This window comes from Cololabis saira, chromosome 9, assembly GCF_033807715.1.
Source record: "Cololabis saira isolate AMF1-May2022 chromosome 9, fColSai1.1, whole genome shotgun sequence".
Lineage (NCBI taxonomy): Eukaryota > Metazoa > Chordata > Actinopteri > Beloniformes > Belonidae > Cololabis > Cololabis saira.
In genome coordinates, this window is record NC_084595.1 from 19,870,214 (window position 1) to 19,882,252 (window position 12,039).

General features: G+C 44.7%; 1 protein-coding gene across 2 annotated transcripts in view; it reads right to left on the bottom strand.

Annotated features, from left to right (window-relative positions):
* Nucleotides 1-12,039, bottom strand: part of ypel1 (yippee-like 1) — a 45,381-nt gene that overhangs the window by 29,835 nt on the left and 3,507 nt on the right. The window contains exon 1 of one of the 2 annotated variants that reach the window (XM_061730702.1): nt 8,736-9,182. The exons of the other annotated variant lie outside the window; for it this stretch is intronic. The gene's annotated coding sequence lies outside the window, so the exon portion shown is untranslated. Of the gene's footprint in view, nt 1-8,735; nt 9,183-12,039 lie in introns of those variants that run through there. 2 annotated transcript variants of the gene reach the window in all.

The following is a 12,039-nucleotide window of genomic DNA, read 5'->3' on the forward strand; positions in this document are numbered from 1 at the left end:
AGCAGCACCAGCAGCACCAGTAGTACCAGCAGCACCAGTAGTAGTAGTAGTAGTACCAGTTAGGGCTGGGCAATATATCGAGATTTTAATATATATCGATATATTTTCAAACACGATATGGTACGAGACAATATCGTTTATATCGATTTAAAAAAAAAAAACAAATTGACAAATTGACAAATTGACTTGAATGTTTTATTTGAGATTTGCACAAATGTTTTGTTATTTGCACAACTGTCAACCTCAGTGGAAAAGTCTGCCTGTTACTGTCTACATTGTATTAATTGCACAGTGTATTTTAATTTAATTGTTATGCAGGAAAGGGATATTTGTTTTATTTTATTCAAGAAGCATTTTTATTCTATATATGCAGGCAGTTTATTTTTATTTCATTTGTTTTATACATTTTGATATTGTGCAGACCTCTGTTAACAAAGGAACCTGTGTGACATTTGGCACGAGGCTTTGTATTAAAACTGACTGTTTTTTTAAGGGTTTGCCTCAGAAAAACATGAAGCTAACAGAGATGCTATGCTATAATGCTTTGGGGGAAACCCCAATTAAGGCACAGAAAAAATAGAGATATATATCGAGTATCGCCATTCAGCTAGAAAATATCGAGATATGACTTTTGGTCCATATCGCCCAGCCCTAGTACCAGTAGTACCGTACAAGTACTACCAGCAGTATCAGTATTACCAGCAGTACCAGCAGGACCAGTTCTATGATTCGTGTTCACCTCCAGTCATCACCGAGACTCAGAGCTGTAAACAGTTCAAAAGAAAATACTAGTGACCTTTTTTTTTTTTCTGTTTACCACTTTGTTTCTAACCGCTTGAGAAACAGAACGGGTAACTTCATGTTTTGGATCGCTGACGTCAAAGATTCTCCTGGTTCCTTCCAACCCGACTGCAACGAGACTGAACTCTGCAACGAGGACTAAAATGTGGGAACGTAGATAAATCAGAGACGTGGACGTGAATCACAGGGTCCACCCACGCCGACCAAGCCGTTCGTCCACTCGTCTGTCAGCTGAATAATGGACCCCTTGAGTATAATTACTGTAACGACCGTAGGACACAAACGCTGAAGAAAAGTGTGAGACACCCAACGATCCTTGAGAAGCATCCAAATACGAGGCAAAAAGGCAAAAACAAGGAATAATATCTCATGTCAGCTTCGGGGCCACGCGCAGGAAGAACAGCGTCTCTGCAGGTCCCCTGCTGCTCGAGTCCCAGCGTCCCGAAGAAGACGACGGCGCCCACAGAAACATGGACCAGTCATCTTTAACCCAAACTTTAATTAGTCACTGTCATCTCAGTCGAGGTTCATAGAAAGGTTCGGCGGTCGAGGGAAGCACCAGCTGCTCCGGTAAATATCCCGCCATCGGGAGAAGTCTGATCTTCTGTTCAGACACTTTTGGCTCTTTTCCACTAGTACCTACTCGGCTCTACTCATCTCAGCTCGGTTTCATAACAATTCAGCACCTGGAGCAGAAGTAGGAGGTTGGAGCAAAGCTGCTGTGACGTATTTGATTGTGTGATCTAAACGAAGAAGACAACAACACTAAAGATGTAGAACCTGGAGGAGATGATATATGTGCTGCTGGGTCTGTGGCTTGTGTCCAATATCAAGTTAAAAAATAAGAGTGAGAGAAGCTTCAAGCAGCGCCGCTTTTGAATTTTTTTAGTTTGTCTCAGCGCTGCTGAAAAGTCTACTGGTAGCCGCGAGCAGCTATGAAGTGACAGAATTCCTGGTAGATCTTGTCGTTCTTTATCGCCCGTCTACATCCTTTTTTAATTCTCTCCTCAGCCACCAGGTTTAGGAACATCTGCACCTCAGAGTTGGATCACCAAACAGACTTTTGTGCTGCCGTTCTTCGAACAAAATGAAGAAGAAAGAAAAGAAAAGAAGCCGCCGTCACAGTCGCTCTTTCGCTGATGTCACATCCTGACTCAGACGTCAGACTCCAACCCCCCGACCAATCGGTGGCCTGTAGTGTGATGACGTCAGATACCGCCCGACTCAGCCCGCCTAGCACCTCGGCAGAATAGATACAGAAAAAGTATCTACTGGAAAGGCGCCAAACCGAGTGGAGGCGAGCCGAGCTGGGCTGAGTAGGTACTAGTGGAAAAAGCGCCATTTGGTTGGTGTGAGTTATTTACTGGTCTCAGGGTGAAGCAGCATCTCAAGCCTCTCTTCAAGCAGCAGGGCGAACAACATTGGGTTTGGTTCGACTGAGACCAGACAGATCCTCTCACGTAGTAACATTCGCTCCAGACTTTCTGCCGAAGACGGTTCATAAAGTCTAACTCACGAACCGCCTGCCGCTGTCGCAGAGCGCCACGTCCCACCGACGCCGGCGGTCAGCGATGTCAGTGGGCACCGGAGCAGAGGACGCTACGAGCCTCCAGGAAGTGGTGACGGAGAGAGACCGAGAGCGCGGCCGAGTGTCCGCGAGTCGTGGTGGCGGCGTAGCCGACAGACGCCTCGGGACAACCAACCAACCAACCGACCGGTACCGGCGAAGGACGCCCAGGACGACCGGGACACGTCGCCAGTCTCGGATCTGAACCACATTTGTTTCAACCTCCGACAACGAGGGAAGAAGAAGCCCATGGACGTGTCAAACCCGGTGATTCGTGTCACCATGGCAACCAGGAGTCTTGGGAGCTTTTAGATGCTCACTGGTGCCGCCAGTAACTGCTGCAGTAACGCTGTAAACACCTGATGGAGGACTGTTCCTACATGTACTGACCTCAGCCAGCTCCAACAACCACACGAGATGATGTGATAACCAAGTGAGCAAGGAGCCGACCGCCTGTGTCCTGACCCTTTAAGATGAGAGCTGATTACGCTCCCATCGCTCGGTACTTATAAATAAACCACGTCCAACCAATCAGAGAAAGGACGCCGAGCGAAAACAGCAAAAGACGTCAAACACGTCTGCAGCGGAGCGCCAGCGCTGTTATTAGCTATCCTGCAGCCACGTTGGTCCCGCCCCTCATCCCCCTCCGCGATTGGTTTGGTACGTTCTGTACCGATGGAAATGGGAGGGACATCAAACCCATTTCTTCATCGGTTGTTTTTCAATGCCACATACCAACAAGACTATCACACATCCTCTTTTTCATTTTAAAGGGGACCTATTATGAAAAACACGTTTTTTCTTGCTTTAACATATATTTTGATATGTTTTTATTTTTTTTGTAAAGTTACTTGTCCTTGTATGTATTTTCTTTTATATGAAACTGAATTTGTTTTTCTGCTGCCATCTTGACCAGGACTCCCTGGCAGAAGAGATATTGTATCTCAATGGGACTTTCCTGGATAAATAAAGGATAAATAAATAAAGTGGTCTCCCCTCAGCCTGCCAACTCAGAGAAGGAGGAAAGCAACCAAATTCTGCAGTGTCTGTACAGCCGCCCAGATGAGCCATCCAGTGTGATGTGGATCTACAAGCCGTTCAGATTCTGCGCCCGTCGTTACGTAACGACGGGCGCGAGGTAGGTTGGCCTCCGATGCGTGAAACCACGCCCACAACTAACTCCACCGGCTGGAGCTTCCGCCATTTTTTCGTAGCGGTGTATCGCGTCATTCAGGCAGCCAATCAGCACAGTGCCTCATTATCATAGTCTCCCCGCCCACTCAGAATCCCACATAGAGATTGCGGTTAGAGAATGGGAAGATAAAGGCCCTGTCCCAATACACCCACTTCCCCTACTTTTCAGCCCTACCCCTAAATTTTGCGCGTTCCCGTGAGGGTAGTGGTGTCCCAATTCCTCTTTTGACCTAGGGGGAGTGCTGAAAACGAGGGGTAGTGGATATGAATCTGGCCCTACACAGCTAGGGATTTCGGATGCACCCTAGTTGACCGAGGGCCAGAAAAATTTCCCAGAATGCTTTTCGTCGTCATTTGCGGACTGAATCAAAAAAAAAAACATGGCGGACATTTCTTATTTTTTAGTGAATAAAATCAATATTTTGAGTTAGTTTCTGCATAAAAATGCGTTTTGATTACATTTTTAACGAGAAATATATATTTTACTTTCATAATATTCACTCAGTGAATGTACATTATCACTCGTTTGCCCGTTGTTGCAACCTCGCCAAAATAAAGGCTGATTTATGGTTCCGCGTTACACCAACGCAGAGCCTACAGCGTGGGTTACGCGGCGACGCACACCGTACGCCGTAGGCTCTGCGTCGATTTAATGCGGAACCATAAATCAGCTCCCGAGCCGGCAGGCAGGCAGAAATGCCGAAATTTTCGGAGCAAATTTCTTAACAGGCGTAGTTGCAACTGTTAGATTTCATCTATTAAACCAACATTTATCTTCCTAAATGATTTATTTCATCCAGCGGTAATTCTCCACAGAGCTGCAGGTTTCTCCCCGGGACGACGGCGCAGGTTGACCTGGCGATCACGTCTGTACGTGAGCTGCTGCTGCGCCCCGGACCGGCGGCTCTTATCATCGGCAAAAACATCCCAGCAAATTTCTTAACAGGCGTTATTTGGATAAACTGATAAACTGGTTGGGGATCTTAACGGTTACTTTTACGCCTGAAAACATATTAAAACTTAATAAAGTGCCATATTAACAGCGCTACAGCTGAAATTAAAACAGCTTTTGGCTCTCAGCTTCCTGATTTTAGGGGTGGTGCTGAAAAGTAGGGGTAGGGGGTGTATTGGTGCAGGGCCCTGGGAAGATTTCAAGTGCCCTAAAATCTGTGGCTTCTTTTTTTAGGGGTAGTGGTAGAAAGTAGGGGGTGTATTAGGATTGGCCCAAAGACATGGCTCAGAGGCTGAATTTCTAATTGATTTAGCAAAAACAATCAAAAGCTTGTTTTTAAGACATTCAAGGCCTGTTTAAAATAGGTATATTAGATGCCATAATAGGTCCCCTTTAATTTAGGTTCAGAAACACATCACTAGTGAATGATTGACAGGTTGTCTGTCCTATTCTTCAGTGCACGTAACTTACAGGAGCCGTGCTGGACCTTTGTTTTGATGACAACCAAAACAGCTTAGTACTAAAAACATATTGTCTGAGCATAACAAAGACTGCACCTCATAAAAAACACACGCGTGCACGCGCACGCGCACAATGAAAACCAGCTTGGCGGACTGGAAGTTTCCAGCCGAACAGCGAGCTGCAACAGGAAGAGCCGCGTCGAGACAGCAGCCAGACGAAAACACAAAGGCGCGTCCGCAACGCAACAGGAAGCAGCCGGTGACGCCAAACACACACACACACACACACACACACACACACACACACACACACACACACACACACACACACACACACACACACACACACACACACACACACACACACACACACACACACACACACACACACACACACACACAGAGCCCGGCGGCTCCGGACGAGCCACATCGACAGGACTCGGTCCATCACCTGCACAGGTGCGACATCATCTGCGCGTAAACGACAAAACCTCCCCGAGCTCGCGCAGCGCGCAGACAGCGGCACGTGCACGGAGGCGGATGTAAACAAACACACAAAAGTGCACGTCAGCATCACCAACATCACCCCCCCCCGGAGGCTTTAACGGGGACCGATAACCCACATCTGCAGCCGCGGCCACCTGTTGTCTGCGGCGCGTCTTAGTGCACGCTCTCGTTTGCGTGCACTTTCATGCTGTGACACGCGCATTTCATGGGGTTTTCTTCACATAACTGCTGACCACAGTTTTCAAGGCGGTGTGGTGTTCGTGCTTCCTTGTTTGAGATCATTATTTGTTGTTTAAATGTCCTGTGCAACTACAAACACTCTGACGTCCCTTTGCAATGCGCGGTGCAGGTTTGCAGGGGTTTGTGACATCACAGACCCTGATCAGAGTACATTACGCAGCCTCTCTGGGGGGAATAAAGCTGAAACATTGATTATAAGAGGCTGACTCTGCTAAAAAGGGGGTGGAGTCAACTCCAGTGCTCGACCCTGACACAAACTGCATATGTTAATTGTGAAACTTAAAAGTATAGACAATAAATAAACAAAGAAATAACAAAAAAATTTGGTGAAATAAAAACGATATATGCGCTGTCATTTCCACCTGATCCTGGTCATTAAGATTTTTCCGACATCCTCAGCTAAGATGGGAGAGAAACTCTGTTTCTAGTTTCCGACTCGCTGCTATTCCGATATACCGGCATCGGACCAACAGGTACTCGCAAATTCTGCCAAACATAAGTCATCAGTATCTGTGAGTATTTAGGTTTTTTCACCATCTGATATGATGAAACTTTTACGAGTTAAATCCGAACACACGTTTGTTGCTCTAAACGCCTGCAAAGGAAGTTACAGCACTGGCTCGCAACTTCCTCTTTGAGAGAAGAGGTGGCGAGAGAGGAGATCTTCATTGGTGAAGAGTTTCACACCGACCTGCGATAATCGGCCAATACGCCACAGCCCAGGGGCCCCGCCTGTGTGATAAACGTGGTGATAAACAACTTAACTCAGAGAAGACAGAAATCCTCATCATAGGCCCAGACTCATCGCAAAATCATATTTCTTCCCATCTTGGTCCCCTTTCATCCAACATCACCATTTCTTGTAGAAACCTCTGTATTATTTTTGACAAACACCTCAATTTCGACCAGGATATAAATTCCGTTGTCCAATCATGCTTCTTCCAACTTAGAAAAATATAAAAAAATCAGGTCATTTCTTTCATCTAAAAACTTAGAGACAGTTATACATGCATTTATTTCATCCCGGTTAAATTACTGCAATTCACTTTTTTCATGCCTCACTCAGCAAAATCTAAATAAACTACAGTTAATTCAAAATGCAGCAGCCAGACTCATTACCCGGTCCAACAGGAGAGAACATATCACACCAATTTTAAAGTCCCTTCACTGGCTCCCAGTCCGTTTTAGAGTGGATTTAAAATTTTTTATTATTACTTCTAAGGCTCGTATGGGGCTAGCTCCTGATTACATAGCTGACCTCCTGACCCCATACGAGCCTGAACGCACCCTGAGATCCTCTGGTGGGTCATTCCTGGCCATTCCTTGGTCTAACTCAGGGGTCAGCAACCCGCGGCTCCAGAGCCGCATGCGGCTCTTTAGCGCCGCCCTAGTGGCTCCTGGAGCTTTTTCAAAAATGTTTGACCTTTGTTTTCCTTTTTTTCTTCTTTTTCTTATTTTTTTTAACTTTTTTTCTTCCTTTTTCCTTTCCTTTTTAATCGCGACATTTCGACTTTTTTCTCAAAATTTTGACTTTTTTCTCGACATTTTGACTTTTTTCCTCAACATTTCGACTTTTTTCTCGAGATTGTACTTCAACATTAATCTCGACATTATGACTTTTTTCTCGAAATTTCGACTTTTTTCTCGACATTTCAACTTTTTTCTCGACATTATACTTCAACATTAATCTCGACATTTTGACTTTTTTCTCGAAATTTCGACTTTTTTCTTGACATTTAAACTTTTTTCTCGACATTTCGACTTTTTTCTCGACATTTAAACTTTTTTCTCGAAGTGCATATTGAAAAAAAAAATCTTCCCCCAGTCATAACTAATAGAAACATGCAGCATGTGTTGTCTTCATTCTAAGGCTTATACAAGACTTTTCATTTTTTGCGGCTCCAGACATATTTGTTTTTTGTGTTTTTGGTCCAATATGGCTCTTTCAACATTTTGGGTTGCCGACTCCTGGTCTAACTTAAAGACCAAGGGTGACCGGGCCTTTTCTGTTTTAGCCCCTCGCTTATGGAATGACCTGCCAGAGGAGATCAGGGTAGCTAACACATTGTCTTCTTTTAAGTCCCTTTTAAAAACTCACTATTTTAGACTTGAGTTTAACTGATTGTATTATTTGTCTGTTTTTATTATCTCTCAATTGTGTCTTAATATTGTACTAATCATTTGTTTCCTGTTTTTAATTGCATGTAAAGCACTTTGTGACTTGTTTTTGAAAAGCGCTTTATAAATAAAGGTATTATTATTATTATTATTATTATTATTATTATTATTATTATTATTATTATTATAAACTGTCGCCTTGTCGTGTATTCTGCCCCCGAGTGGACACATCTGGTATCACGCGTGGTACTGACCCAAGCACCCGGCTAGGTCCTCATGTGGCATCCGGGGTACCTGGGGCCGTGCACACCTGGATAAACTACCTGCATGTGATGCGCGGTGGCACCTTGTGCGCGTGCGCTTACGGCCAAGTTTTCTGTACTATTTTTCTTTCGGTATTTTGACTCCTGGATGTGCAGAAATGTCACAATAATCGTGTCAATTGGCTCAGATAAAAGCGCCTGGTTCTTTTGTTTGTTTGATTATCCGTGATGAGCTGTTGTGTGCTTTATTCTGTGTTGTTTTGGGGCCCAGGGTCCGAGTGGGGGGGGAACAGAACAGCTGACACTCGCAGTGAAAACAAAGAAAGCAGCACGATGCGCGTCTCCGACGTGTCCAGACAAAAGGCTGGTTTATGGTTCCGCGTTACAACGACGCAGAGCTCACGGCGTAGCGTACGCGGCGACGCACACCGTACGGTGTGCTACGCCGCGTAAGCTCTGCTACGCCGTAAGCTCTGCGTCGGTGTAACGCGGAACCATAAACCAGCCTTCACGCGCAACAGTGTGGCTGCACACGGGCTTTTGTTTTTTGTTTTGTTTTTGTTTTTTTGCCTTTTTCTTTTTTTTGGTCGGACGCGACACCAGAACCGGGGTTCTGCTGGTGCTGTACTCACCACCTGGGTCGGCTCGGACCAGAGCGCAGCTCGGCGGAGCCCCAGAACCAGAACCAGAGGATGATTTCCTCTGTGTTCCGTCAGCTGTTGCTGCTCTGTGGAGTTGGGTCAGTCCTGTCTGGTCCCGGGACCCGGTCCCCGAGCGGCTCCGTCAGATGGGAACTTGTTGCGGTCTCCGTCCGGTGCTGGCGGATCTCATGGTTCCCGACTCGGGCTTTTTGTTGTGTCTTTTGTGTGCGTAACAGACTGGCCTGGTTACTTTGGTGAGGGGAACGTCACCACGTGGGAGGGAAAACACGCGCTGAGCGACAGCTGGACCGACCAATGGGAGGCCGCGCTGCCTTCACGATCCCGTGGGAAATTTGACGCGCACAGTAGATGATTTTTTTCAATTTGTTTTGAGACGATACAGGACTGTCTCAGAAAATTAGAATACTGTGATTTTCTGTAATGCAATTACAAAAACAAAAATGTCATACATTCTGGATTCATTACAAATCAACTGAAATATTGCAAGCCTTTTATTATTTTAATATCACTGATCATGGCTTACAGCTTAAGAAAACTCAAATATCCTATCTCAAAAAAATTGAATATTCTGGGAATCTTAATCTAATCTAAACTGTAAGCCATAATCAGTATAGTGGCTGATAATGACCCCAATTGATCAATCAACCGGCAGGCTAAGCATGGGAGATACTAAAACTGTCCGACGCGCACATTAATATAATAATCCACTGTCCAAACAATAAGCTCAAGTTTAAAAAAGGTTTACTATTTCAGTGCATCAATTATCACAATACAATCAAATACTTGTAATAAATATGTGCAAAATAGCTTGAACAATGAGCAATCAATGAGTGTGAGTTGATATCATAATACAAAATGCGTAGTGCGGTCAACAAAGTATGCTCTCTCCCAGCTCACCCCACCTCCATAATCCAGCCAGCCTGCAGACGCGAGCGGAAGAGAAGCCTTATGTGTAGACGCCCAAAGACCACCCACAGAGACACTCCTACGACAAGGAGCCACTGAGGTGCCTTCATTCGTTAAACCCATCACCCAATCCAGTGCTCAATACTAATCCATTCGGCTCCTATAATCAGCAATATTAAAATAATAAAAGGTTTGCAATATTTCAGTTGATTTGTAATGAATCCAGAATGTATGACATTTTTGTTTTTTTTAATTGCATTGCAGAAAATAAAGAACTTTATCACAATATTCTAATTTTCTGAAACAGTCCTGTAATTTCTTCGGTCTTTGGCTCCCTCAATTGTGTTGTTTTATCAGGGTTTTAATGAAACTGGTACTTATTTCAACCTTTTAAGTGTGTCTTTCTTTGTCTTCTATATTATATAAAGGTTTTTATAGTTACTGAAAAAAAGGTTGTTTTTTTTCTTAGTATAATATTTGGACCAGTGTAATTTACTATAACTACTACTACTACTACTACTACTACTGTCATTTAGGCAAGGCAAGTTTATTTGTATAGCACAATTCAACACAAGGTAATTCAAAGTGCTTTACATCAACATTAAAAGCGGCAAGACACAATTAAACAGTAAATAACAAATAAAATGAAATAATATGATAAGAAAAGAGGTAAAATAATAAAAAGCACAAGTTGTTAAACAGTACGGGCGATAGAGTCCAGCAGGTAAGTATTTAATTTAAGAGTAAGCTTCAGTAAACTAATGTTTTTAGCCCTGATTTAAAGGAGCTGACAGTTGGAGCAGACCTCAGGTCTACAGGAAGTTTGTTCACCGGTGAGGAGCAGAATAACTGAACGCTGCCTCACCTTGCTTGGTTCTGGTTCTTGGGACACACAACAAACCAGATCCAGATGAACCTCAGGGGTCTGGGAGCTTCATAGGAACTAACAGATCAAGCATGTATTTTGGTCCAAGACCATTCAGTTTTTAGACTGCTGGTCTACAAAGCAGAAACTTTTATCCAAAGCGACTTACATCTGAGCGAACAAACACACCATTTCGCCCAGGGGGCAATTAGGGTCAAGGGCCTTGCTCAGGCCTTCCGGGACTTGAACCTGGGTCCTCCAGGCCCAAGCCCACCTCTGCAGCCACTACACTCCCTAAATGTATTTTAATAAGTATATATGGAACTTTTTGCTTTGAATTAGGTAAGACATATTCACAGTGCTGCAAGCTACAAATAAAGATCCTTTCACGTGTGGTTATTAAGTGCTTAAATCAACAATGTCTCAGATTTCACGTTTTAAAAATGGAGTTTCAAGACCCATAAACCGACATCTCTGTACTGCACCAGGTCGGTGACGGACCCCAAGTTACACAACTGTGAAGCAACCGAGACTGAACTGTGCTGCACTTCCCACCTGCAACCTTTGAGTTCATATTCCAGGTTCAGAAAACCAAAATAATCTGATTGTTATTGAAGAGGATAATTTCCTACGGGGACCTGAACGCACCGCTGTCGGGGGGCGGGTCCTCGCAGATGCCAGGATGTGTAAATAAATACAAGATGATACATGAATGCAGCTTATCATGTCTGCAACATAAAAAAGGAGCGTCGCGGTCACGCGCCTCCAGCCCTCCGTGTCCAGTTATCCTGCGCGCGTGCACGTTTATTCTCACTGTTGAACAAGTGCAGCACAAGCAGCACAAGCTACAGTCCCTCTGGTGCAAACCCGAGGGGATTAGAGAAGGTGCAAACGCCACAAAGGTCCGCCTGAAGTTGCAAATGGTTTTTTTTTAATCTGCCAGTTTCTGTAAGAACCCCCCCTTTTATAACGAGGCTTGTCCTTAAGGTGATGCTGTTACTCTGATCTTCAGATTAACAGACCCCCCCCATCACACCCGTCAACATCTGGCATCGAAACCCACGAAAGAGACTCATCAAATAAAACGAACCCATCTGGTCCTCGACCTCCATAAAACACACCAGTGCACGCGCATCAGCCACAACAACAACCTATTAATGTTTTTATTTAATATGGATACACGGCGGTGACAGTGAAGACCAGGCCGTGTCTGTGTGTGTGTGTGTGTGTGTGTGTGTGTGTGTGTGTGTGTGTGTGTGTGTGTGTGTGTGTGTGTGTGTGTGTGTGTGTGTGTGTGTGTGTGTGTGTGTGTGTGTAAGGGGGGGGGGTTAATTCGCGCTGCAGTTTCCTCCTCGGGCTCGGACTCGTGTGCGTTATGAAATCCCTGCTTCGCCGTGTTTTTGTCGCGTGTTCACGTGGCAAAGTAATCCTGCCCTGAAGACGGCGGAATTGATGATGATGATGAAGATGAAGATGAAGTTGCTGATTATGATGATAATGATA